The sequence below is a fragment of the Canis aureus genome, chromosome 32 (genome assembly GCF_053574225.1).
Source record: "Canis aureus isolate CA01 chromosome 32, VMU_Caureus_v.1.0, whole genome shotgun sequence".
NCBI lineage: Eukaryota > Metazoa > Chordata > Mammalia > Carnivora > Canidae > Canis > Canis aureus.
The window spans coordinates 13,374,063-13,401,725 of record NC_135642.1 but is presented as its reverse complement, the minus strand read 5'-3'; the positions used below and the strand labels follow the sequence as shown (position 1 = coordinate 13,401,725).

Here is a 27,663-nt window from a genome sequence, read left to right as displayed (position 1 = left end):
AAATCAACTACCATATGAGATTCATTTAAAAGAATATGCTAATAAATGAATGAATGAATGAATGAATGAATGAATGAATGAATATGCTGGGGGGGGGGTATCTGAGTAGCTCAGTACAGACTTGGAGAAGAACAGTCTAGGCTAAGAGAAGGTAAGTGGAAAAGGCATTAAAGTCAACACAAACAGCCCATTCAAAGAAAAAAATCAGCTTGTGTTGCTACAGCTTAGAAAATGAAAGGAAGAATGGCAAGAGGTAAGGTTGCAGAGAAAGGCAAAGGTGAGATCACCTAGCATGTTGCAGGCCACAGTAAGGAGTTTGGATCTTATAAGCCATATTTTAAGTATCTGATCTCTGTGCTTTAATTTGTACTTTAACTTCTCAATTTCGGCCCTTATTGCCTCACTTCAGGGCTATATCATTCTAAATCTTCTAAATTTCCTTCCTAATTTTAGTCTCTTCCCACTCAAACCCATTCTCATCACCACAGCAAAATCAAACATTTTTATAAAAGCAGTGTTATACATTATCACTCTTCTGCTCAAAAACCTTTGAGGGGCAACAAGATAAAAACACCAGTTTCTTAGTCAGAAGCTCACAGCTCCCTGTAACAAGGCTATAATCCTCTCCCTCTAACTTTACCTTCTATCATACCCCTAAATAAAACCTCATTCTAACCAAACTGCTCCCTGAAGATACATGCATTTCCCACCATAAGACTTTAGCTCACAGTATTCATCCCTCCATCTCCCCAAACTTTATATCCTTGACTCTTCTACATCACATTTCTCCTGCAAAGTTCTACCTAAGTAGGGGGCAAGAAAGAATACTCCCTCTGAGGAAATAACATGAGGGAAAGCATAGAAGCTTGAATAGTACATGATAATCACACAAAAATCATGTCTATGACTGAGCAAAGGCATGGTGAGATATAATAGAAATAAAGCCATTCAACAGGATGGTTAAGAGCTATGTGACCTTATGCAATTTATTTAACCTATCTGGCCTTCAGTTTCATCATCTGCAGACTGAAGGCAGTTAACAATGCCCGTGTCACAGTATTCCAGCAATTTATTCACTCATTCAGCAAACATTTCCTGAGCACTTATTCTGTACACCAGCATTGTTCTATGAACGTGGAGATAGCAGTGAACAAAACAGACAAAAATCTCTGCCCATGGTACTTAAATTTTAGTAAGGGAACCATCAAACAAGCAAAATAAATATACAATATATGGTATCTAGTGAGAGAGGAGACAGAAAACTAAATAAGGCAGAGAGAAGGGGGAAAAGAAAAAAATCAAAATTTGAATCAAGACATAGAATTGAGGAAACAGCCATGCAGTACCATACAGAAGAAATCAGAAATGAAAGGGCATGATCAAGGAAAAACAATGAGGCTAAAGAGCTGGGGCACAGAGTGGAGGGTAAGTGGTAAAAGATGAGGTCAGAGAAGTTATGGGGGGGGATCGGGTCAACAAAGAACCTTAACAGTATCTCTGATTTAACAGCACCTCTAGCTGCTATATTAAGAATATAAGAAAATCAAGGTCAGGAAGAAGAGACCAACCACTTAGATTAAATTAGATAATGGTGCTTAACACAATGCCTAATATATAAGTAGATACCCCTTAAAAGGTGGTTATTTTTCCAGTGAGAATGAATTTCTCACACTATTGGATCAAACACTAGTAAAATAACCAGCTGAAGCAAGGCAAATGTATCTCATAACTTTAGGCTCATCAAAAATAAAAATGTTTAAATAAGTAAAGACAGGGGGATCCCTGGGTGGCTCAGAGGTTTGGCGCCTGCCTTTGGCCCAGGGCATTATCCTGGAGTCCTGGGATCGAGTCCCATGTCAGGCTCCTTGCATGGAGCCTGCTTCTCCCTCTGCCTATCTCTCTCTCTGTCTCTCATGAATAAATAAATAAAATCTTTTAAGAAAAAATAAATAAGTAAAGACAACTTTATAATTCCCTATTTCCCATACAATGTAGAAGATCTGGGCAGCCCTGGTGGCGCAGTGGTTTAGCGCCGCCTGCAGCCCAGGGCGTGATCCTGGAGACCCTGGATCGAGTCCCACGTCAGGCTCTCTGCATGGAGCCTGCTTCTCCCTCTGCCTGTGTCTCTGCCTCTCTGTGTGTGTGTGTGTGTGTATGTCTCTATGAATAAATAAATAAAAAATTTTTTTTAAATGTAGAAGATCTGAAGGTCTGCTCCTGTCCACATCTTTAGTAGTAAGCCACTCTAAATGCAGTATCCTCAAAACAAACACACCCCAAATTAAGGAGAATTTTAGGAAACAAAGTATGCTACAACACAAAAATATTTCAACCTGGAAAAATCTGTTCTTTTAAAATCTACTATTTCAAATGGCACCAATACTGGCTACCTCCATTAATCTGATTATCTTAAATTCTCAGAGGCGATACAAAATGCTGGTTGCAAGAAATGGAACTATTTAAAATAAAAAGGCATTTATAACACTTTAATAGAACTGCAAAGTAAGGGCACCTAGGTGGCTTAGTCGGTTAAGTGTCCAGCTCACATCACGATCTCAGGATCATGTGATAGAGTCCTACTTGGGGGCTATGCTGGGTGTGAAGCCTGCTTAAGATTCTCTCTCCCTCTCCTTCCCCCGACCCCACGCTTACCATTCTCTCCTCCTCTTAAGGAAAAAAAAAAAAAAAAAAAAAAACAACTGCAAAGTAACCTGCAGTACTGAAAACCTTTCATTTTGAAAATATAAATACAGTTAACAGCTTGGAAAACTATGACTGATAGTCATGAATAATAATCCTGATAAGTGGTCATCTAGGTGGTGAAAGATACATGTGTATGTACTCTGTACTCTGACCTCTCCTTCCCAACCCAGAAAATACAAATTAGAACCAAATTCCTATGTGACTCTAATATCTTTCTTAGGCTCAGGGCTACAGGACTATCCCATTCCTATTCCTTAACCTTAAATTGTTCTGGTAATACCTCAAGCATTCCCAGACTTTGACTATAAATCAAAACTCCACACCACAGGAACCCCACAGTTGCAGGAAGTAGTTATATGGACTGCCAAAAGCACTGAAAAAAGCATTTCAGTTTACAAGATGATGATTATATTGATACTAATAGCAACAACTATTTAGTAAGTGCTTACTATAATGCCAAGCATTGTTTTTAGCACTTTATCTAATTCTCAGAATAAGCCTAAAGTAGATATTATAATCCCCGTTGTACTGATAAGGAAAAGTGGTGGGAACCAAGAAAAGTTGGGGGATGGGGCAAAGACAGACAAAAAAGACTGGTTGAAACAAAGAAGCAAGAAATCAGAACAGCAAGGGACTTCTCAAAAGGAATATTGGAGGTTAGAAGCAAGCCCTCCAAAAATTCTGGAAAAAAAAATGACCTCCAACCTAGATTTCTATTATTCTATTCTCATGGATGGTAAAGTTGATGGGTCTATGATAGGGGTCATCAAACTACTCAGCCTAATGTTTTTGTAAATAGTTTTATTGAAACAGCCACATTCAACCTGGCTGGCTCAGTCAGTAGAGTTTGCAAATCTTAATCTTGGGGTGGTGAGCTCGAGCCCCACAGTGGGTATACAGATTACTAATAAAAATAAATAAATTAAAAAAAAAAAAAACACAGCCACACTCATTCATGTATCATCTATGGCTGCTGTAATACAATAGCACAGATGAGTTGCTGAGGCACGGACTCTGTAACCCATAAAGCATAAAATATTTGTTATCTAGTCCCTTACAGAAAAAATTTGCCGGGATCCCTGGGTGGCACAGCGGTTTGGCGCCTGCCTTTGGCCCAGGGCGCGATCCTGGAGACCCGGGATCGAATCCCACGTCGGGCTCCCAGTGCATGGAGCCTGTTTCTCCCTCTGTCTGTGTCTCTGCCTCTCTTTCTCTCTCTCTCTGTGTGACTATCATAAATAAATTTTTAAAAATTTTTTAAAAATTATAAAAAATAAAAATAATAAAAATCCCTTATCTTTAAAAAAAAGAAAAAAAGAAAAAAAAATTTGCCAAACTCTGGCCTATGAATACAAAAGCCAGTAAGAACCAGGGAAATGAAGGACTGATGGCAGCTGAAAAGAGTTTGAATATAATGTTGGAAAAGCGGGGTAAGACTGTAATGCATATTTTAGATTTGCAATGCTACTTGAAGGGAGTGCCAAAAGATCAGTTTTCTGATTTTTATCCAGATACTTACCAGCTATCATTTCAGGAATTCTGAAGAAGGCACCTAGAAAATATACAGTCATCATTAACTTATTTGGAGAATAATTATAAAATATATAGATTTCCAGAGGTTTTGCTTCTTTTATTCTCTGGTTGCCCATCTTTTGAATGTTCTACTACCATTTTTTTTTTTTTTTAAGTAAGCTCTACACCCAACCTGAGGCTTAAACTCACAACTCCAAGATCAAGAGTCACATGCTCTACCAACTGAGAGAGCCAGGCACCCCGAATGTTCTACTACTTATTAGCACTTCCAGTGAAAGTGGACAGGGAAAACAAAAATATGTGAAAGGTGGGACACCTGGATGGCTCAGCAGTTCAGCATCTGCCTTTGGCTCAGGGCGTGATCTCGGAGTCCCTGCATGGAGCCTGCTTCTCTCTCTGCCTACGTCTCTGCCTCTCTGTGTGTGTGTCTCTCATGAATAAATAAATAAATCTTAAAAAAAAAAAAAAAGGAATAACATACTTATATACTAAAGAAATGGACCAGCCGCGCCCAGTGGCTCAGTTGAGCATAGACTCTTGGTTTCAGCTTGGGTCATGATCTCAGGGTCCTGAGATAGAGCGAGCTCCTAGTCCAGCTCAGGCACTCAATGAGGAGTCTACATGCCCTATCCCTTCCCTTTTGCCCCTCCCCCCATTTGCGATCAAGCTTGCTTATGTGCTGTCAAATAAATAGATAAAACCTAGAAAAGAAAAGGGCCATATCCAAGGACTCCAGGCAAAACCCCAGATATAAAAAGAATTTTCAGGGGATCCCTGGGTGGCGCAGCGGTTTAGCGCCTGCCTTTGGCCCAGGGCGCGATCCTGGAGACCCAGGATCGAATCCCACGTCGGGCTCCCGGTGCATGGAGCCTGCTTCTCCCTCTGCCTATGTCTCTGCCTCTCTCTCTCTCTCACTGTGTGCCTATCATAAATAAAATAAAATAAGAAATTTAAAAAATAAAATAAAAAAATAAAAAGAATTTTCATTAAGGTGAGAGTCAAGAGACATGGGGTTCTATTCAGGAACCCTGGTTGACTACTGGCAAGGAGAGAATCCTCTGGCATGCTTGCACTATGTGATAGTGCACTACCACACCCAGAGAAACTTTTCTCAAATTCCTTGAAAGTCTATGCAGAACCAACAAATCGACATTCAAAAACAGTCATGAGGGATCCCTGGGTGGCGCAGCGGTTTGGCGCCTGCCTTTGGCCCAGAGCACGATCCTGGAGACCTGGGATCGAATCCCACGTCAGGCTCCCGGTGCATGGAGCCTGCTTCTCTCTCTGCCTGCCTCTCTCTCTCTCTCTCTGACTATAATTAATTAATTAATTAATTAATTAATTAATACAGTCATGAACCACTGAACAGTCCATGAGGATTTGCAAGGATTTAATGACAAGTCTCAAAATCAGAGACAATTTTCATTAACACTGCCTAGAATATTTAAGATGTGGGAGTGGATTATGAAGATAATCTTTTTTATGAAGATAACTTAAAGGGTCATTTGAAGGTTGTCACAGAAGCGCGAATAGACTATTCCATATGCTCTAGAGGATCCTGGAATGGAAGTTTCTGAATGGAAGATTTCATTTCAGTACAAAGAAAAGTGGTAAGCTCTCTATCATCAGCTTTGTAAAGGAGAATCAGAATCTGACTGGGGTTTTTTGTTCTTATTCTTTACCAATTATATTTAATTTCATTTTTGTTTTTATCAAAGTTATCCATGAACAGAGACTAAATAGGAGAATAAATACAATGGCTTATTACCAAAGATAATGATCCTTTACTCCAACAACTTCCCAATTCCCAGGGGCAAATTTTCAACTTTTACGGCTGAATCTTTTGGTATATAGTTCCACACCATTATATACTTTTTTTCTTTTCTCCAGTTTTAGGCAGTATTAACTTCCCATCATAGATTAGAATTTAGCCCTCTTTCCTCTTCACATCTCTACAGATGTGCACACTTCCCATCCCCTAGTCTTCCTAATATAATTATTTAATTCTTATTAAATCAATACTCAAGGTTCATATAAATCCTATTCAAAGCTGGGGATGCAGCATACTTATTAGACTAGGCTACACAAACAGATCCCAAAATATCAGCCTGGAAAGTGAATATTTAGGTCATTAATTAAGCCAGTTCTCTTGCAGAGTCATCCCAGGACTCAGGCTGACAGTAATTCTGCCATCTTGACTACAGGCTTTGGAGGCTGTCTCAGATGTTGCAGCCAGAGGAGGCTGACAAAACTGGAATACATGAAGGAGGTCACGACTACTTCCACCAGAGAAAATAAGTCACATATCTAATTAAACTGTAATAGAGACTGGGAGATTCTGACAAATCATGCCCAAAGAAAGGTAGAGCAAATTTGCATAGTTGGTGGTCTTTGCCACATATGCCATGATTACTTTTTCTCAAAAAAAAAGTAAAAAAAAAAAAAAAAAAAAAACTGTAATGAATCTTAGAAACAGATGGCAGAAAAGGGAAGAGAGGATATAAGGGAAAATAAGTCAGTTAACTAAAGAAAGATTAATAAACATCCCACAAAAATGGAGGAAAATTAAAAGATGATTGATTTATTTAAGAACTCTCCTTTTGTTATATACCACACTCCACATTAAGTACAATTAAAAAATATATGCATTTGGGATCCCTGGGTGACGCAGCGGTTTGGCGCCTGCCTTTGGCCCAGGGCGCGATCCTGGAGACCCAGGATCGAATCCCACATCGGGCTCCCAGTGCATGGAGCCTGCTTCTCCCTCTGCCTGTGTCTCTGCCTCTCTCTCTCTCTCTGTGACTGTCATAAATAAATTTAAAAAAAATTATTAAAAAAATATATATATATGCATTAAATGTAATGTAGTATCCTCAATTTGATTCTGGATCAGAATAAGGACATTAATGGAACTAATGAAATCCAAGCAAAGGGAAAGGAAAGAAGAAAGGAAAGAAGAAAGGGAAGGGGAAGGGAAGGGGAAGGGAAGGGGAAGGGAAGGGGAAGGGAAGGGGAAGGGAAGGGGAAGGGAAGGGGAAGGGAAGGGGAAGGGAAGGGGAAGGGAAGGGGAAGGGAAGGGGAAGGGAAGGGGAAGGGAAGGGGAAGGGAAGGGGAAGGGAAGGGGAAGGGAAGGGGAAGGGAAGGGGAAGGGAAGGGGAAGGGGAAGGGAAGGGGAAGGGAAGGGAAGGGAAGGGGGGAGTTTACTAAGAATGATGTACCAACATTGATTTCTTAGTTTTGAGAGATGTACCAAAGTAATGTAAGATTTTTTTTAAGATTTTATTTATTCATGAGAGACACACAGAGAGAGGCATAGACATAGATAGAAGGAGCCTAATACAGGACTTGATCCCAGGACCATGACCTGAGTCGAAGGCAGACACAACCACTGAGCCACCTAGGCATCCTAGTAATGTAAGATGTTAACATAAGGGGAAACTGGGTGAGCTATATACAGAAACTCTTCGTATAGTCTTTGCAGCTTTTCTATAAATCTAAAATTACTCCCAAAAACCTATTAAAAAAAAAAAAACACTCAGTAATAAAAGTGCAACCACTGCAGTTCCTCAAAAAAATAAACATAGGGATGCCTGGGTGTCTCGGTGGTTGGGCTTCATGCATGAAGCCTGCTTCTCCCTCTGCCTGTGTCGCTGCCTCTCTCTGTGTCTCTCATGAATAAATAAATGGAATCTTTCAAAATATATAAATAAATAAACATAGAATCATCATGTGATCCAGCAATTCTTCTAGATATATACTCAAAAGAATTGAAAGCAGAGACTCAAAGAGAGGTCTTTACATCCACATTCACAGCATCACTATCCACAATAAACAAAAGGTGGAAGCAATTGAAGTGTTCATCAACAGGTAACAAGTTTTTTTTTAATGTGATATACACACACACAATGGAATATTGTTCAGCATTAAAAAGAAATTCTAACACATGCTATAATATGGATGAACCCTGAAGACATTAGGCTAAACAAAATAAGCCAGTTCCGAAAGGACAGTATTTTTGTAAAATTCCACTTATGTGAGGTACCTAGAGTAGTCCAATTCAGAGACACAAAGTAGAAAGTAGAATGTGGTTGCCAGGGACTGGGGGAAGAGAACAGTAAGCTAGTATTTTATGAGTACAGTTTCAGCTTGGAAAGAGGAAAACACTAGAGATGGATGGTGGTAACTGGCTGCACAACGTGAATGTGTCAAAGATCTGTACACTTCAAAATGGTTACAATGGTGGGCATCTGGGGGACACACCCATTAAGTGTCCAACTCTCAGTTTCGGCTCAGATCATGATCTCAGAGTCAGGAGACTGAGCTCTGTCCACTGATTGTGGAGTCTGCCTGAGATTCTCTCTCCCTCTCCCTCTGCCCCTCCTGTTTGTGCATTGTTCCCCTAAAATAAATTTTTGAAATATTTTTAAATGGTTGCAATGGTATATGTTATATATTTTTTACTACAATTTTAAAAAATACAGCTAGGGGCACCTGGGTGATTCAGCCAGTTAAGGATGTGCTTTCTGCTCAGGTCACGATCCTGGACTCCAGGGAATGAACCCCCAGCCCCATGTCGGGCTCTCTGCTTCTCCCTCTGCCCCTCACCCTGCTCATGGTCTCCCTCTCTCTCAAATAAATATTTTTTAAAAATATCACAATATAAGCACATTGATAGAGGTTTGAACAGAATATTTCCATCACCAGAAAAAAGATCGAAAACAAATTCTGACTTCCCTGAGACTATTGCATCTAAGGTAGTTTTGAGCAAGACAGTCATACTGGGGAAGGGAATGGGAGGTGGGGGATAGTGAATAAAACAGAAGCACAGGGATCCCTGGGTGGCTCAGCGGTTTAGCGCCTGCCTTTGGCCCAGGGCACGATCCTGGAGTCCTGGGATCGAGTCCCACGTCGGACTCCCGGCATGGAGCCTGCTTCTCCCTCCTCCTGTGTCTCTGCCTCTCTCTATCATGAATAAATAAATAAATAAATCTTAAAAACAAAAACAAAAACAGAAGCACAGTCAAGTATGGCAGTCTAGAACAGGGGTCAGCACACTGCAGCCCCATAAACCATGTTTTGCCATAGGCTTTTGTGAAAAGTGAAAACTTTTTCACATTTTTAATGTGAAAAAGGAAAGTTAAAATTGAAAGTTGAAAAAAAGTTAAAATAGCGGCATCTGGCTAGCTCGGTTGGAAGAGTTTATGACCCTTGATCTCAGGGTCATGAGTTCAAGCCCCACATCAGATGTAAAAATCGCTTAATTTTTTTTTTCCGAGTGTTAGAAACAAATTTTTTTTTTTTAAGATTTTATTTATTTATTCATGAGAGACAGAGAGAGAGAGAGAGAGAGAGGCAGAGATACAGGCAGAGGGAGAAGCAGGCTTCATACACGGAGCCCGACACGGGACTGGATCCCAGGTCTCCAGGACCAGGCCCTGGGCTGAAGGCAGCGCTAAACCGCTGAGCCACCCGGGCTGCCCACACAATTTTTTAATTAAAATAAAATGGGGATCCCTAGGTGGCTCAGCGGTTGAGCACCTGCCTTCAGCCCAGGGAGTGATCCTGGAGTCCCAGGATCGAGTCCCACATCAGGCTCCCAGCATGGAGCCTGCTTCTCCCTCTGCCTGTTTCTCTGCCTCTCTCTCTCATGAATAAATAAAATCTGTTTAAAAAATTAAAATTAAATCTTATGACATACAAGAATTATATGAAATTCCAACTTCAATGTCCATAGTTTCCCTAGAACACAGCCATAATCGTTTGTTTACATAATGTCTATTGTTGCTTTCACGCTACCACAACAGAGCTGAATAGTTATGACAGACATAATAAAGCCCACAAAACTGGGATCCTTGGGTGGCGCAGCGGTTTGGCGCCTGCCTTTGGCCCAGGGCGCGATCCTGGAGACCCGGGATCGAATCCCACATCGGGCTTCCGGTGCATGGAGCCTGCTTCTCCCTCTGCCTATGTCTCTGCCTCTCTCTTTCTCTCTCTGTGACTATCATAAATAAATAAAAATTAAAAAAAAAATTAAATAAAAATAAAGCCCACAAAACTTAAAATATTTACTTTCTTGCCCTTTACAGAAAAAGTCTGCCAATCCCCATCTAGAGGCCTGAAAGTAGTATGTTTAGTATGCATAAATCAATGATATATATGAGGGAGACACATGGCAAATGAAATAAATCATAAGGTAGTGGGCTTTAAGTCCTAAGCTAAAGAATCTGAACTTGTCTCAACTTGATTCCATTAACTATGAGAAGCCACTGTAGAACTGTGTAGAAAAGTAACTTGATCAGATAAACCTTATGCAAAGACAATTATCCACTTGCTTTTAAAGTTATCTGAGCTATTCATTTACTAAAAAAAAACAAAACAAAACAAAAAAACACTTTGCACTAAAAAAAAGGGGGGCCTTAAAAAATAAAACAAAAATTTAAACTTAAAAATAGCCTAGAAGCATATCAATAAGGTTAACAGGGATAGCATATTAAAACTTTTTATCTCTGGGGGCACCTGGCTGGCTCAGAGAGTGGAATATGCAACTCTTAATCTCAGGGTTGTAGGTTGAACCCCATGTTGGGTCTAGAGATTATTTAAAAATAAAATCTTAAGGGGGCAGCCCAGGTAGCTCAGCAGTTTCGCACCACCTTCAGCCTAGGGCATGATCCTGGAGACCCAGGATTGAGTCCTGCATCGGGCTTCCTGCATGGAGCCTGTTTCCCCCTCTGCCTGTATCTCTGCCTCTCTCTGCCTCTCTGTGTCTCTCTCATGAATAAATAAAAATCATAAAAAATAAAAATGAAAATGAAAATAAAAATAAAATAAAACAAAATAATAAAATAAAATAAAATAAAATAAAATAAAATAAAATAAAATAAAATAAATCTTAAGGGGATCTTGGGTGGTTCAGATGGTTAAGTACCTGCCTTCGGCTCAGGTCATGATCCCAGAGTCCTGAGATCAAGTCCCACATCAGGCCCCCTGTCCAGTGGGGAGCCTGCTTCTCCCTCTCCCAGCCCCTCTGCCCCCTGCTTGTTCTCTCTCTTGCTATCTCTTAAATAAATAAACAAAATCTTTAAAAATAAAATAAAACCTTAAAAAAACTTTTATCTTCTTCTTTGTGCTTATCCATATTTTTCAAATCCTCAAATCTGAATTATAAAGCTGCTTTTATAAACCAAATACAAAATTCAGTATTTTTAAACTCATTCATATGTACACATTTGTTTTGTATGTTCTGTAACTCTTCTCCCCTACCCTTAAGTAGAAATGTCTAGGAAAACCCAGACATAGCAAAACTATGAAAGTATCCCTCTGTCACACTTGCAAAGGATAAATGACATACTACCTTTTCAAATTACATATTTGCTTCATAAACATGGAAGAATAAAATGTTTGAACCCAAGTGTTGGCAGGGCACTCACTTCCTACATACGGCTTTCATCACATCTATCAAATAGCCAAATCATATCTTAATGAAACTAAAAATGTTAAAAGATAGGAGAAAACACAGAGGTTGAAAATCAAGTCAAAATGTTGAAAATTGGGCAGCCAGGGTGGCTCAGCGGTTTAGCGCCGCCTTCAGCCCAGGATGTGACCCTGGAGACCTGGGATCAAGTCCCACGTTGGGCTCCCTGCATGGAGCCTGCTTCTCCCTCTGCCTGTGTCTCTCTGTCTCTCATGAATAAATAAAACCTTTAAAAAAATAAAGATTTTATTTATTTATTCATGAGAAACACACAGAGAGAAAGGCAGAGACACAGGCAGAGGGAGAAGCAGGCTCTACCCAGGGAGCCCTATGTGGGACTCAATCCCGGGTCTCCAGGATCATGCCCTGGGCCAAAGGCAGGCACCAAACCGCTGAGCCATCCAGGGATCCCAATAAATAAAATCTTTTTAAAAAATGTTGAAAACTGATGCAAGATAAGACTTCATATAACCCTGAGAATAGAATTATGTGTTTAAAGAAATGCAAAGTCCTTGATTTATACCACACAGTACTTTGCACTTAATGATACACTACCTGTTAAGATTAAATTTTTTTAAGTTCTGTTTCAGTTCTTCCACTAAATTGTCTGAGATTCGTGTGCAAAGAACCATGTCTTTTATTCCTTTGTATGTCCCCCCACAGCACCTCATACAGTGCCCATATATGGTAGGTACTCAATACATGCTTACGATTGAATGACAAAATAATAAACCCTACTTTGAGCTCACAGACTGAAACCCTCAACCTACAATTCACATCATTAAGCCTCCCTCTACCCAACAGTTCAAAGAACATTCCTGGGGCGAATACTGCTGATTCTACTAGATTTATTACATTAGGTTTCTTCTCCAGCAAAGAGCTCAAAGTACACATCTAATGTTAAAATAGAATTCCTGACTACTGAGAAGGTGGGTGGAAAAGTAGGCAAGTGAAGGAAGAATCTTATAATAGCTTGCCTCCAAAGAAATGAGTATTCAGCCCTAGAGATTAAAACATTCCTAAAATGTCTTTGAACTAAGACCCCTAACTGACATCATTTCATTAAACTTTGTACTAAATTCTATCACAATGAAAATCACTGAAAAGAAAAATTCACTATTAAAAAAAAAATCCTAAAAATCTCGGCTAACAATTCATATGACTGTGTATTATAAGATCTAGTTGTGGGATCCCTGGGTGGCGCAGCGGTTTGGCACCTGCCTTTGGCCAGGGCGCGATCCTGGAGTCCCAGGATCGAATCCCACGTCGGGCTCCCGGTGCATGGAGCCTGCTTCTCCCTCTGCCTGTGTCTCTGCCTCTCTCTCTCTCTCTCTCTGTGACTATCATAAATAAAAACAAAACAAAACAACAACAACAAAAAGATCTAGTTGTAATTATCTACTCTGCCAAAATAAAACATCTAAACTTTTTCAAAGCATTATGATTGAACATCTATACGTGCTTAGTACTAGAGAAACAAATGCATAAAAAAGTCAAAATATCAACTGATTTTGTATTCTGCTATAAATTAAAGTACTACCAACAGAGCTGAGGAAGTACCATGCAGTGAGGAGCCAACTCCTATCTGTGGAAATTTGGGGAAATTACATACCAAATCTAAGCTGGACACTGAAGACTTGAGTAGGAGTTTGAGGCAAAGAGCAAGGAGAGGGGGAGAAAGTATTCCTGGCAAATGCAGAGTTATACACAAGCAGCACATGTTGGGCATGACAGAGGAGAAAGAGGTAGGGTAGAGTTAAGACAATGATGGGTCTGGTATGAAAGCTATGAAAGTTGGAATTTATGTCCCCAGGTAATGGACACAGCAGAAATCTTGAGGCAGGCAGTGACAAAAACCTGAAGAATCAGTTCAGAAAGAGCCTAGGTCATATTAAAATTATCACAAAGGCATGATTTGATATTACAACATATACACGTAGCTCTGTAAATACTGCACTGATGCAGATACAAAAAGATATCTAAGTATAATCTGTCCATGCCTTCACCTGAGTCTCAGGGCTCAGTCACTGACCCTCTTTACTTCCTGCCTGATCTTACCAGACTTGTGTTTTTAAAACACTATGTGTTGATGATATCCCAGATGTATATTCACAGCCCTGACTCTGAACTCCAGACTTACACAGTCAACTGCTTACTCAATGATTATTCCTAGATATCTACTTGTATCTTAAACTCAACAATATCCAATAAAACTCTTCATTTTAGGGGTGCCCGGTTGGCTCAGCGTTAAAGTTAAGCATCTGACTCTTGATTTCAGTTCAGGTCATGATCTTAGGGTCATTGAGATGGAGGCCCAAGCCCCTCACCATACACTAAGTGGAGAGTTGGCTTGAGATTCTCTCCCTCTGCCCCTCCTCCACTCTCTAAAAATAAATAAATAAATCTTTAAGGTAAGTTAAAAAAATAAACTCTTCATTTTAAATCCCAAACCAGTTCCTTCCAGTCTCTATCTCTGTATGTGGCACCAGTTTCTCTAGCTAAAAACCTTGTTACAGGGATCCCTGGGTGGCGCAGCGGTTTGGCGCCTGCCTTTGGCCCAGGGCGCGATCCTGGAGACCCGGGATCGAATCCCACGTCGGGCTCCCGGTGCATGGAGCCTGCTTCTCCCTCTGCCTGTGTCTCTGCGCCTCTCTCTCTCTCTCTGTGGCTATCATAAATAAATAAAAAATTTAAAAAATATATTAAAAAAAAAAAAAGATTTAAAAAAAAAAAAAAAAAAAAACCTTGTTACATCTGTGATTCCCTCTTTCTCTCTAACTAAACTACCAGCAAACTCTATTGGTTCTACCGTCAAAATATACCCTGAATTGGATCCCTTCTCATTGCCTCTATCACTGCCTCCCAGATACTCCCAGAAGCATACTTCTGCTTACCATTCCACTGACTTCTAAGTGGTTTCCTACAGTCCCTCTTGTCTCTCCAAGAGTTATCTTTTTAAAAACAAAAATTTGGGGCACCTGGGTGGCTCAGTGGTTGAGCATCTGCCTTTGGCTCAGGTCCTGAACCTGGGATCCTGGGATTGAGTACCACATCAGGTTTCCCGAAGGGAGCCTGCTTCTCTCTCTGCCTATGTCTCTGCTTCTCTCTGTCTCTCATGAATAAATAAAATCTTTTTAAAAAATTTTTAAACTAAAAAATAAAACATAAATTTGACTATCATTTTTCTTCATTTAAAAAACTGTCCAGGGCAGCCCCGGTGGCGCAGCAGTTTAGCGCCGCCTGCAGCCCAGGGCATGATCCTGGAGACCTGGATCGAGTCCCACGTCAGGCTCTCTGTATGATACCTACTTCTCCCTCTGCCTGTGTCTCTGCCTCTCTCTCTCTCTCTCTGAATAAATAAATAATCTTTAAAAATTTTTTTAAATAAATAAATAAATAAAAATAAAAAACTGTCCAATGAATCCCATCACACTTAGAATAAAATCCAAAGCACTTCTCGTCTACCAGACTCTACCATCTGACATTACAAACTACCCAGTATCATTTCCTAACATTGTATCCCACCACTACCACTTCCAATTATCACCCCAGCAATCTCCAAACTATATAGCATGTTATCTTTTTTACATGTCCTTGAAAATTGCAAACTGATTCTCACCCCAGAGTCTTTGCATTAGTACTCTCTCTCACCACTTGAAATGCTCCACATTGGCATAGCATGCCCTTTATCATTCATATCTCTTTATGCTCAAGGGCTACCTCAGAGAAGCCTTACCTGACAATCTACCTAAAACAATCACCATGGAACGCCTGGGTGGCTTAACAGTTGAGCACGTCTGCCTTTGACTCAGAGCGTGATCCTGGAGTACTGAGATCAGGTCCCACACTGGGCTCCCTGCATGGAGTCTGCTTCTCCCTCTGCCTGTGTCTCTGCCTCTTTCTGTTTCTCTCACGAATAAATAAAATCCTAAAAGAGCCATCAAACCCACCATCATCACTCACTATCCTCTTATATTGTTTTCTTCACAGCACTGTGATGATACCGGAAATCATATTATTAGTTTATTGTATGTTTACCAAAGTATAAATTCCATGAGAGCAGGGACTTTGTCTTATTCACTGTTCAATCCCTAGACCTAGGTATGATACCTGGCATTCAATAGAGCTTATTAATTTTTTTAAGATTTTATTTATTCATGATAAATAAAATCATGATCTCTCTGTCCCTCACATAAATAAAATCTTCAAAAAAAAAAAAAAAAGAAAGAAAGCAAAGCAAACCAAAGCAAGCTCATTTGGGCACAGTCCTGAAGGCCAACCTTTTTGGAGGCGTTTGCCATGCAAGGGAATTTTGCTGGAAAAAGTAGCAGTTGAAGCCAAACAGCTAAATTATGCCATCAGGAAGTGTGTCAGAGTCCAGCTGATCAAGAATGGCAGAAAAAAAAAAAAAATCAATCTTTGTATTCAATGATGGTTGTCTGGAGGAAAATGATGAGATTCTCGTTGTTGAATTTAGTTGTAAAGATCACACTGTCAGGGCAGCTCTGGTGGCACAGTGGTTTAGCGCCGCCTGCAGCCCAAGGTGTGATCCTGGAGACCTGGATTGAGTCCCACATCAGGCTCCCTGCATGGAGCCTGCTTCTCCCTCTGCCTGTGCCTTTGCCTCTCTCTCTCTCTCTCTCTCTCTCTCTCTCTATCATGAATAAATAAAATAAATCTTAAAAAAAAAATCACACTGTCAGTGACATTCCTGGAGTTCACTTCAAGGTTGTTCAAAGTAGCCAACATCTCCCTTTTGGCCTTAAATAAGGGCAAGAAGGAAAGCCCAAGATAGTAAGTTTTGATGGTGAAAATTCGACAGTAATAAATTTTCATATGCTAAAAAAGAGTCTGAGAAACTATTATAACCAAGAAGATCCCAAGGGGACATAATTATCAAAAGTATTGTGGCTATATAACAGTTCTGAAAGGCAAAGCTTCATATGAACTCTCTGGAGATACCTCGGAAGATCAAGCAACCAGCTTTGTTTGCAATGAAGCTACAGCCATCCTGATAATACATCCCTTGTTTGTTTTTACTTTTTCCTGACCTAACTTCCTTTTCCCCCCTCATACCTTCTTCCCTGGAATTTTATCCATTAATAGAGCATTAGTATAGCAGCATTATCTACAATAGCCAAATCATGGAAATAGCCCAAGAGTTCATCAATTGATGAGTGGATAAAGAACATGTGGTATACACAACAGAATATTTGTCATAAAAAAAAAAGAATGAAATCCTGCCATTTGCAACAACATGGATAGAGCTAGGGAGTAGAATACTAAGTGGAATAAGCCAGAGAAAGACAAATACCATATGATTTCACTCATATGTGGAATTTAAGAAACCACAAATGAGGAGCACCTGGCTGGCTCAGTCTGTGGAACATGCTATTCTTTTTTTTTTTTTTTAATTTTTTTAAATTTTTATTTATTTATGATAGTCTCACAGAGAGAGAGAGAGAGAGAGGCAGAGACACAGGCAGAGAGAGAGGCAGGCTCCATGCACCGGGAGCCCGACGTGGGATTCGATCCCGGGTCTCCAGGATCGCGCCCTGGGCCAAAGGCAGGCGCCAACCCGCTGCGCCACCCAGGGATCCCGGAACATGCTATTCTTCATCCCAGAGTTGTGAGTTCGAACCCCACACTGGATATAGAGAGTACTTACGTAATTTTTTTTTTTTTTTTTTTTTTTTGGCGGGGGGGAATCCCTGGGTGGCCCAATGGTTTAGCGCCTGCCTTCGGCCCAGGGCATGATCCTGGAGTCCCGGGATCGAGTCCCACACTGGACTCCCTGCATGGAGCCTGCTTCTCCCTCTGCCTGTGTCTCTGCCTCTCTCTCTGTCTCTCACGAATAAATAAATAGAATCTTTAAAAAATAGTAATACTTTTTTTAATAAGAAAAGGGGCAAAAAAAAGGGGGGGGACAAACCAAGAAACAAACTCAACTATAAAGAAAAACCTGAGGGATATGGAAGGTAGGTAGGGGGATGGGAATAGGTTATGGGGATTAAGGAATCCACTTGTTTAAAAAAAAAAAGTGCATTTGTTGTAATGAGCTCCGGGTGATGTATGGAAGTATTAAATCATTATATTATACACTTGAAACTAATATTTAAGATTTTACTTATTTTTTTGAGAGAGAGCCTGGGGTGGGGGAAAGAAATGGAGAAGCAGACTCCCCACCAAGCAGGGAGCCCAACGTAGGCCTTGATTTCAGGCTCTACCCCAGGACCCTGAGATCATGACCCAAGCTGAAAGCAGCCCCTTAACAAACCAAGCCACCCAAGTACCCCTAAGGTTTTAAGTAATCTCTACTTCCGGTGTGGGGCTCAAACTCACAACCCAAGATCAAGAATCATATGAGCCAGCCAGGTACCCCAACTAACTGTAATTAAAACAAAACTTTTTAAAAATTGGGATGCCTGGGTAACTCAGCAGTTGAGCATCTGCCTTTAACTCAGAGCATGATCAAAGAGTCCCGGGATAGAGTCCCACATCAGGCTCCTGCCAAGAGCCTGCTTCTCTCTCTGCCTGTGTCTTTGCCTCTTTCTCTGTTTCTCATAAATAAATAAATGAATAAACTCCTTTTTTTTTTAATTTAAAAATGTTTTAAAGGGCAGCCCCGGTGGCACAGCGGTTTGGCGCCGCCTGCAGCCTGGGGTGTGATCCTGGAGACCCGGGATCAAGTCCAACATCGGGCTCCCTGCATGGAGCCTACTTCTCCCTCTCTCTCTGCCTGTGTCTCTGCCTCTCTGTGTGTCTATGAATGAATGAATGAATAAATAAATAAATAAATAAATCTAAAAAAGTTTAGTTTTTTTTGGCGGGGGGAGCGGGGAATCCCTGGGTGCCCCAATGGTTTAGCGCCTGCCTTCGGCCCAGGGCGAAAGTTTAAAAACTTTTAAAAAATAAAATAAAGCATTAGTACATTTAAAACAAAACAGGGATCCCCGGGTGGCGCAGCAGTTTGGCGCCTGCCTTTGGCCCAGGGCGCGATCCTGGAGACCCGGGATCGAATCCCACATCAGGCTCCCTGCATGGAGCCTGCTTCTCCCTCTGCCTGTGTCTCTGCCTCTCTCTCTTTCTCTCTCTGTGACTATCATAAATAAATAAACATTTAAAAAAAAAAAAAAAAAGAATTTGCCTTCAGTTCAGGTCATGACCCCAGCGTCCTAGGATTGAGCCCCACATCAGACTCCTTGCTTCTCCCTCTGCCTGACGCTACTCTTACTGTCAAATAAATAAATAAAATATTTTTTAAATGTTTGTTTTTTAATTAAATTCATCCAAAACCTTGGGACACCTGGGTGGCTCGGGTGGCTCGGCGGTTAAAGCATCTGCCTTCAGCCCAGGGCGTGATCCTGCAGACCTGGGATCGAGTCCCACATTGGGCTCCCTGCATGGAGCCTGCTTCTCTCCCTCTGCCTATGTTTCTGCCTCTCTGTGTACCTCTCATGAATAAATAAATAAAATCTTAAAAAAAAAAAAAAAAACTCTACCACTCAAAATCACCATTAGTTTACATCTGATGTATACCATTTTAAACTTTTATGTAAATTTTAGACTTTTAGACACATATAGGTACACTCCTACAAAAATGCAATCTTCCTACACATTTTGCTTGACATGCTTTCCAAGTAATTAGAAATCTATGTCTACTGGCTACAAGGTATTACCCTTCCTCTATAAAAGTACCATATTTATTTAACCAACCATCTATTACTTAACATGTAAATGTTTCCAAGTTTTAGCTATTATTTTTAAGATTTTATTTATTTACTTAGAGAGCATGAGCTGAGGGAGAGGCAGACGGAGGAGAGGCAAACTCCGTGCTGAGCAGGGAGCTCAGTGTGGGGCTTGACCTCAAGACCCTGGGATCGTGACCTGAGCTGAAGGCATACACTTACAGGACTGAACCCCCAGGTACCCCTCAAGTCTTAGCTATTATAAAAAATACTACAAAAACAACTCTTAAACATCTTTAGGAACTTACAAATTAGTGCCTTAACCAAGAAGAAAAGCTGCGGAGTCCAGCATACAGGTTGGAATGCTTTCAATAAGTACAGCCAAAATATCCTTCAAAATAGATGTTCACATGTTACTATATCCTAACAACAGTGTATGAGTGTGCCAATTTCCTCACTCCTGTGACAATACAATATTAACACTTATTATGTATATGAAAATCTGCCCAACTGGGGGGAAAAAGTTGTTTTGTGTTACTTTGTTACTTGTAAGTGCTTTATTGGTTATTTCTATTTCTTTATGTATGTGATCTACCTATCTATATCTTTTGCCCATCTACTAGATATTAAAGTCATTAAACTTATAAATCCAACACATGGTGCAGATTTTTTCCCTCCACATTGCTCATTGGCATTGCTGGCATTGCTCATCACTGGATACCCTACACCTGAAAAACTGCCTGGCACATAGTAAGCACTCAACAAATATGTTAAATACTTAGCAAATAAATCTCTTTTAATGATGTTTTTGCCAACTACAAGGTTATTTTATGCAATTTTTCAAACAACATCTGCCTTTATGGATTCTGCCTTTACAATCATGCTTAGAACAGCTCATCCCATTTCAAGACAGGAAAAATATTTACCCAATTTTTTAAAGTAGCTATTTTCTGACTTCATTTTTTTTTTTTTTTTTTACAGATTTTATTTTTGGGGATCCCTGGGTGGCCCAGCGTTTTGGCACCCGCCTTCAGCCCAGGGCGTGATCCTGGAGTCGCAGGATCAAGTCCCACATCAGGCTCCCTGCATGGAGCCTGCTTTTCCCTCTGCCTGTGTCTCTGCCTCTCTCTCTCTCTCTCTCTCTGTCTCTCTCTCTCTCATGAATAAATAAAATATTTTTTAAATAAAATAAATAAAAAATAAAGATTTTATTTTGAGTAACCTCTACACCCAACGTGGGGTTCGAATCAAGAGTTGCATGCCCTACCAAATGATCCAGCCAGGCACCCACTGACTTCACATTTATATTTAACTATTTATTTAGATTTTATTTTACTTACATTTTAAGGTAGGACTCCATTTTATTTATTTTTTTTTTAATTTTTATTTATTTATGATAGTCACAGAGAGAGAGAGAGGCACAGAGACACAGGCAGAGGGAGAAGCAGGCTCCATGCACCGGGAGCCCGACGTGGGATTTGATCCCGGGTCTCCAGGATCGCGCCCTGGGCCAAAGGCAGGCGCCAAACCGCTGCGCCACCCAGGGATCCCAGGACTCCATTTTATTATTATTTTTCAAATGGTTAGCCAGTTGTTCCAACACAATTTTGAAATTCTCTCTCCAATAATGTGAAATTCCACCTTTATAATGCTAAATAGCTTTATATACTTCTAAATTTACTGTTTTGTACCACTGCTGTCTATTCCAAAGTTACTACTCATTATTTTATCATAGTTTTACTTGTATACTCACTAATGCAAGTCCCCACACACACATACTCTACTCTTTCAAAAGTTTTCTTACATTACAGATTCATTCTTCCAAATGAACTATGGGATCATTCTGTCAAATTTTCAAAATGTGTTATGGTTGGAATTCTGTGAAATGATCAGCCACACAAGCTAATGCAAGTTACTTAACCTGTCTCTATTTTCTTTGTTGGTAAAAGAAAAGTAATAATACTTACCTCAAAGGCTTAACAAAACTAAATGAATTAAGACATGTAAAATATTAACCTAGAAAGATTTTAACTATCATAATTGTTCAGAAGTGGTAACTTGTTATAATGCTTACTCAAAAAATGTGCACCCACAAAATTCAAAGGCCCTTTAAGATAAATCAAAGGGAAGCACAAAACGTAAGCAGTGATAGGAAAAATACATAATTAATGCCTGCTCATTTCACTAAAGTCCTAACCCTTGACAAAATGAAGTGTTGGAGCTGGGAACAGAAACCTATGAAAAACATCAAAGATTGGTGGCAAGGAAACCTCAAAAATTTTACAAATACTGGCCCACCCAGTGGAGAAGACAACTTCTAGGAACTTTTAGTCCTAGCCTTACCAAGCATCAGCAAGTCTCTTCTAATTACTTGTTCTCCTAGCTCCACAGTTAATAGACTGTACTAATTTCTTGATTTTTTTTTTCCAGGAAACACATAGAGCCTAGCCCTCTAAAAGTATACTTTTCAAATGACAGAGGGAGAAAGCACAGAGTATAAACGCAATCGATAAATATGGACAGACATGCCCAGATTTTAAGAAATTACCTCCAGGTTTCCCACATCGCTAATGATGGGGAGATACAGTGTGGGTTTTTGTTTTTTGTTTTTTTTTTCTTGTGGAGAAACGGAATGGTCTCACTTCATTCTTTATTCTTTTGTTATCTGCATGACATTGGGATTAGGTAGAGGTCACCTGCCATAAAGAAGCCTTAAAAAAATCTTCCACAGAACTAACACAAATGAGAAAATGGAGGCCAGGAGCGGCAACAGGGCCTGCTCATTACAAAAGTAGCCAAGGGCCTAGACCCCAGGTCCTCTAATTCCCAGACCACAGCTCATTACACCACATCACACAGCCTCTCGCCGACGACTGCCACGCTTCGAGGTGGGAGGAGCAAAAGCAGAGGGATCACGCCGCAGCAAGGACACTAGAGAAAACCACAGGTCGGCGCAGTAGACGGCACGTGACTGGCCACGCCTCTGCCTGCCGTCCTCCCCCTTCCCCGCGCCAGCAGCACGCGCTGCCAACCTCGTCATGTGACCTTCACGCGGCCCCAGCGCTCCCCCTGCTAGGCGACTCTTTCCAGCAGCCATTTTGCCGAGAACTTGTCGTCCGTGCTCACGGCAGGGCAGGACGCCACGAAAACCCGTGGCCAGATTTTACAGGCCGCACACGCGCTTCGAAAGAGCGCTCACACCGTGACGGCTGAGCCGAACCTCACTGAACACGTCGCACCCCGGGGCGCCGGGGAAAGCTGTGGGTGCGCCTCAGCCTGCGATTGGCTGTGGCGTCCACGTGACGCCGCTGCCCCCCCATTCCCCCTTCCCCCCCAAAAAAAACACCCAAACATACTCTTAACACCTCGCGCCAAGTACAAGCCACGGGGCGCGTGGGGACTAACGGGGCGCATGGCAACCAAGGCGCCTGCGCGTACCTGCCAAGGCCGACCGGAACGGGCCCACGCACCGCTCGGCTCACCTTCCCGGAATCCTCGCGCTGCCGGACCACCCGGCTAGTCATTGGCTGCCAGCTTTGGTCACGTGTTCAGCTCAGGCCCGCCCCTAACCGCTAATCACCTGGCACCGTGCTCGAAGCGGCGCCGAAAGTCGTTCGCACGCGGAAAGGGAGGGTAGTTAGAGGACCTCCTTTTTTGCCTCCTTAGGGTTACATTCCTAAAGGGGAAACGAGAAAGCCGGGTCTCAAAACTAAGGAAGCTCACACCTACCGGTTTAACTTCGCGTGCCTCTCCGGGAGCCGGGAACCATCGCCCTTGGGCGCTCCCCGATGCACGCCGGGATACGTCTGGCGCCCCTCAGTGGGCTGCAGAGCATGCCGGGAAAAGCACCTCTCCCGGTTTCCTGGCTCTCACCTCCGGGGTGTTCCTTTCATGTCCCCTTGAAAGCCCGGTTCTTGGGCTGGGAATGAGGCGGTTTGAATAATTATGGGAGTGTGACTGGGTGTAACTGGCACTTTGAGTGCCCCTTCCCCCACTTGTTACTCCGTGTGGTCTTGGGGAAACCGCTCAACCTTTCTTCGTGGAGCGTGCATTCAGAGCCTGCTGAGTGCCTTTGTGAACATTGCAGAAAAATAGCAAGAGCATTTGCCTACAATGAAACTATTAGCCTTTCATGGTTAGTGGGAAAGAGTACTAATTTAAATACGGCTTAACTACAAACCCCACTAGGAAGTGGAAATAATACTCGGCGTTTCTCTTAGAAGACCAGACTTTTTATGGTAACCTCACGGCTATTGTTGGGGAAAGGGGGGGGGGGGTGGAAGAAGCAGGAGGCATTTTAAAGGGTACAAAGATGTGGCTCTATTACATTTTCTGGTTCAACTTGCCCTAGGTATGGTATATTAGAACCGAGAAAAAACACCTATCTGCTAACGCTGAGAAAAGGTGGTCTTAGGTCAGAATGAGTTAATTTTGTAGTATTCATAGATCGACCTCCAGGCCAAACCCTCATATTTTGCTCTCCTGAAGCCACCAATTAGAATAATTCATATCTCTTTTTGCTTTGAACTCCATTCCTCAGCTATTCTGACTTCAAAGCTATTTTTTCAGTTAACAAAAGGACGATTAAGCTTGGGGAATTTGACTAGTGGTGGTCAGACTCACAGGAGTGCTGATTTATAAACTAGAAACTAAATGTATTAATTCATAATGTGGTTACTGAGCCGAACACATAGTTTTGGGCGCACTTTCCTGGTTTTAAAATACTCATTAAGCCTAATTAATAATCAGAAAATTGTTTTCTGACTAGAAAAACAAAAGAAAGATAATTTGATGGTCACATTTAATAAGACCACTCAGGGACCTCTGACGGGTTCAGTAGGTAGAGCATATAACTCCTGATCTCAGGGTTATAAATTCGAGCCCCATGTTGGGTGTAGAGATTACTTTTTAAAAAAACCTTTCGGGGATCCCTGGATGGCTCAGCGGTTTAGCACCTGCCTTCCGCCTGGGGCGCAGTCCTGGGGTCCTGGGATCGAGTCCCGCATCGGACTCCCTGCATGGAGCCTGCTTCTGCCTCTCTCTCTCTCTCTCTCTCTCTCATGAATAAATAAAATCTTTAAAAAATAAAACCTTTCAATCATAAGCATAACTATGTTAAACTCGAAGTTTATAAAACACTCCAATATGATTGATTACATTTAAACCTAGCAACATGGGATCCCTGGGTGGCGCCGCGGTTTAGCGCCTGCCTTTGGCCCAGGGCGCGATCCTGGAGACCCAGGATCGAATCCCACGTCGGGCTCCTGGTGCATGGAGCCTGCTTCTCCCTCTCCCTATGTCTCTGCCTCTGTGTGTGTGTGTGTGTGTGTGACTATCATAAATAAATAAAAAATAAATAAATAAACCTAGCAACAACCGTGAGAACAAAGTACTATTCTAATATTACCATCTCCTGAAACAATATTGAGTGGGAAACTGGGAAATGTATTTTAACATGTTCTCCAGGGGCACCTGGGTGGCTCAGTGGTTAAGCATCTGCCTTTGGCTGGGGTTGTGATCCCAGGTCCTGGGACCAAGTCCCACATTGGGCTCCCCGCAAGGAGCCTGCTTCTTCCTCTGCCTATGCCTCTGCCTCTCTGTCTCTCATGAATAAATAAATACAATCTTAAAAGATAAAAATGTTCTCCAAGTGATTGTGATGCACAACTAGGTTTGGGGTCTATTGGCTATAGGTGAAAAGAGCTGTGTCCTTGAAGTCATACCCATCTGAGTGAACCTGCAGTTCTCTCATTTACTGTACTTTGACCTTGAACAGGTTTTTTAACTTTCTGAGCCTCAGTTCCTTTAACTGCAAATTGGAGCCAATCCTACTCTTGGATTGTCTTGATGATTCTGAGATAAAAATATTTAAAACACCTGTCGCAGTCCCTGATGCTTAGGAGGCATTCTGTAAACACAAGTACTAGTTAGTGGTAAAGGTGGTATTTTAACCAGCATCCTGTATTCTATCCAACACAGCATATTCTTGAATTCTTTTTTTTCCCCCACTATTCTGTTTCTCCCCTAGACAGTGCTATAGGCACACTAACAGATTCTTACACTGAAGATCTTTTTTAGATTCTCTGGTGACTGTTGACCATCTGTTGGTGCATATTGTTACATTATCCTGCCTTCAAGTTTTTATTTCTTTTAACATGTTAAGATACTGACTGAACTGTAGACGTTTTTGAAGTAAAATAATGATGATACAGAAATAGAGTGAAGGGGGCACCTGTGCCTTTGCTTCAAGTAGGTTAAAAATTGTTTACATTTAAATACCTCAGAGTAAGACACCCTCAAAATTCACTCTTCACTTATGTAACACAATGTTTTAGATGCTCCCTTCCCAGTCTCCTTCTAGTGGTTTATTTTCCAATATCTTCATACATTTATAACAAAAAGAGGATTTAGCTAAGGCAGAGTTTCCCATAGACATCTGAAATTTAATATTTCCAAAGTCAAATTAACTTTCCAATCCTTCACTCCATACACCAGCTACCACTGCATTACCTTATATAGGCAATTACACCACCATTGCAAGAAGTCTTCCAGTCTAGGAAACCATCATTTTCCTTCACTGCTCCGTCTTACCTGTTTTCTACATTCAACTGGTCACAAAGTTCTGCTGTTTCTTTTTTTTTTTTTTTTTTTTTTAGTTCTGCTGTTTCTAACACTAAAACATCTTTTAAGTTCAAACCCTACTTTCTATTTCTTTTACCATCTCATTAGTTCAATGCTTATTTTTATGAGACCCTACAAATATACAGATTTCATTATAATGATAATAGCATGTTAATGTTGGTTTCAGAATACAAAACGTGTCATTTTAATTGTTTTACAATAGACCATTAAAAGGTGTATAGTGTCCTACACAGGGAATATCTTAGTAAGAATGAGTGAAATAATTTCTTTAATATAAACAAATGTAGCTATACAATATAGGAAGTTACAAAGTCTAGAAGTTTTGGACATATTTTACTGAGTGCTAAGGAGCATTAGTAGTGATCTTGGAAGTAATTGTAGACACTTATGCTATTCTCAAATATTTCTGGTTCACCCAACTTCCTAGAACATCATATAATTGTTTTTTTTTTTTTTTTTTTTTGCTCCCTTAGGAGTGACTATTCATTTGGCAATGATGTGAGTGGAAATGAAATGTATTACTTCTAGAAAGAAGGTTTATATACCAACATCCATGGGCACCTAGGTGGCTCAGTGGTCGAGGGTCTGCCTTTGACTCAGGTCACAGTCCCAGGGTCCTGGGATCAAGTCCTGCATCGGGCTCCCTGCAGAGAGCCCGCTTCTCCCTCTGCCTTTCTCTGTGTGTCTCTCATGAATAAACAAAATGTAAAATAATAATAATAAAATAAATACCAATGTCCAGTTATCCACTTCCCTTTCCTTTTGCCATAGCTACTAGCAACGCGATAATTGATGGTTACTCAGCCTTGGTCCCATAACATGGATGACACAGAGCAAAGATCCCCAGCGAGCCAACAGTGAATATATAGTATGAACAAGAAATACCATATATTGTTTTGAGACACTGGGATTTGAGATTGTCTGTTAGCACATGTAACCTAGCACACACTGATATACAATGGAGGAAGTTGCCAGAAGTACATTTTGTTAAGGAAGACTCCAATTGCCAATGACCACGATGTGATATAAATTTAGAAACAGAAATGTGGGGAACAACTGCCTGATTGTGGTAGAAAAGAAGAGCCTGAAGAAAGATCAATCATTGGAACCTTGCTTTTCATCTCCCCCTACTACATAATCATTCTTCACAGACCAGCCAACAATTACTAGTGATTAAACAACAATTTAAAGTGATTGTTTAAAATAAATAAATAAATAAATAAATAAATAAATAAATAAATAAAATAAAGTGATTGTTTAAAAATATTAGTGAGATCTTATGACTCCTGTCTTTCATAGTTTTATTTTATTTTATTTTATTTTTATTTATTCATGAGAGACACAGAGAGGCAGAGACATAGGTAGAGGGAGACAGAGACTGCCTTCAGGGAGCCCGAGGCGGGACTCAATCCCAGGACCCTGAGATCAGGACCTAAGCCACTGAGCCACCCAGATGTCCCTGGCTCCTCTCTTTGAAACTGGCCAAAATGGGACTCCTGGGTGGCTCAGTGGTTGAACGTTTGCCCTCGGCTCTCAGGGCATGATCCTGGAGTCCCAGGATCAAGTCCCACATCGGACTCCCTGTGGCAAGCCTGCTTCTCCCTCTGGCTGTTTCTCTGCCTCTCT

At 41.1% G+C, this 27,663-nt stretch overlaps 1 protein-coding gene across 3 annotated transcripts in view; it reads right to left on the bottom strand.

The window, feature by feature from the left end:
• The window catches only part of MGA (MAX dimerization protein MGA), a 172,883-nt gene extending 149,648 nt beyond the window's left edge, over positions 1-23,235 (bottom strand). Inside the window, exon 1 of one of the 3 annotated variants that reach the window (XM_077880715.1) lies at positions 23,125-23,235. The gene's annotated coding sequence lies outside the window, so the exon portion shown is untranslated. Of the gene's footprint in view, positions 1-4,222; positions 4,243-22,833; positions 22,934-23,124 lie in introns of those variants that run through there. The other 2 variants (XM_077880714.1, XM_077880717.1) reach the window with 2 other exon arrangements.
• Between the last annotated feature and the right edge of the window lie 4,428 nt (positions 23,236-27,663).